This window comes from Echinops telfairi, unplaced genomic scaffold, assembly GCF_000313985.2.
Source record: "Echinops telfairi isolate 266 unplaced genomic scaffold, ASM31398v2 ScPeMD7_3533;HRSCAF=4204_0, whole genome shotgun sequence".
Classification (NCBI taxonomy): Eukaryota; Metazoa; Chordata; class Mammalia; order Afrosoricida; family Tenrecidae; genus Echinops; species Echinops telfairi.
The window spans coordinates 77575220-77576922 of NW_022107431.1; positions in this window are offsets into that span (position 1 = coordinate 77575220).

A 1703-nucleotide genomic window follows, 5' to 3' on the forward strand; every position below is an offset into this window, starting at 1 on the left:
AAGTTAATGTTGAAGAGTAATGGTTCACAGAATTTAATAAATTATAGGATAACCTCAAAGAAAATTAATAAATTTCTTCAAAATAAAAGAGGAATATCATCAAGATTTAGTTAACTCTTAAATAATAGCAATGAAGAAAATGAAAAAATGTGTTAGGTTGGGTTTTCTAGAGAAACAAAATTAGCCATGCTTGTATGTGTTGTATATAGAAAGAGATTTAGATCAAGAAATAGCTTACATAGTTGTAGAAACAGGTCTGGTTTAAGTCAGGCTTGCGCTGACTTAGGGAAGCTGATGAATAGGAAGCAGCATGATGAAGTGGAGGGGCATGGGCTGGTGGTTGCAGGTGATTTGGTTCAAATCAACCAAATGAATCCACTGTTGGTAGCCCACTGACAGTTCCTAGGATCAGCATGCAATGCAATAGGAGATCAAGGAACTAGACCAGGATGGCAAAGCAGAGACAACAGGGGCCATGGGTTGGTGGATGCAAAGGTCATAAGTAGGTCAAATGAATTCTCCATTGTTAGTCTGCTGATAGGTCTTGGGATTGGTGGGCAAAATAACAGGAGATTGAAGAGCCATACACGAGATCCAGCTCCATCAGAAGGCAAAGGCCAAGGAAAATTCTACTCCGCTGGTCTCTATTTCTCTTATACACCAAATGTAAGTGAATTATATGCACCAATCAAGAGACAGAAAGTATCAGGATGAGTAATAAAATAGATTCCATCAATTTATTGTCTACAAGAGATACATCTTAGACACAAAGACAAAAATAGACTAAAAATTAAAGGCTATGTAAAAAATCAAGCTAATAACAATTTTAAAAGCACATGTGTTAGTCTGAGTAGACTAGCAAAACAAATTCATGGACATTCATATGTGCATAAGAAAGAGATTTATATAAAAGCAATAGTATATTGAGAAACATCCCAGCCCAGTTCAGATCAAGTTAAGTCCAATATTAGCCCATAAGTCCAATACTAGTCCACAAATTCCTCTTTAGACTCACACAGCCATGCAAAAATGTTGATATACATGAGCAATTGAATATTGACAAAACATCCCAGCCCAGTCTAGATCAAGTCCATAAGTCCAATATTAGCCCATATGTCCAAAACCAGTCTGTATTTCCCCTTCAGACTCATACAACACATGCAATGACACCAAATGCAGGAAGATCACAGGCCAGTGTGTGCAAAGTCTTGTGGATCCAGTGGTGGTATAAGTATCTCAGCACTGGCATGGGTCTTCATGTGGCTCCTCCAACTCCAGGGCTCTAGCGTTGCTCCATGTGTCTTGTCAAAAGGAATGTCTCACAGGGAGTGAGTGTGTCCCATCTCCAGCTAGCTATTTATCTCCATAGCACCTCCAAATGAGGTCATCAAGCTGTGACCTGATTAACAGGCTAAACTCCACTTCTTCACTCATAATAGTCTTAAGTTGGCACCAGATTATGTAACTACAACAGACCACCCCTTGTAAACTTGACATTTTGATACAACTCATTAGCCATATATAATTTTTTAACAAAATAATAAAATCATATCTGTACCTAACAGGATAAAACTAAAATGCATACAATTCAATATGTGCCAAAGCCTCATTTAAACATAATATTCTATAAGTGAACAACACAACTATATTCTATGAATGAGTTAGTTTATTGTGCCAGTCTGGCCGATAAACACAAGTGGGAT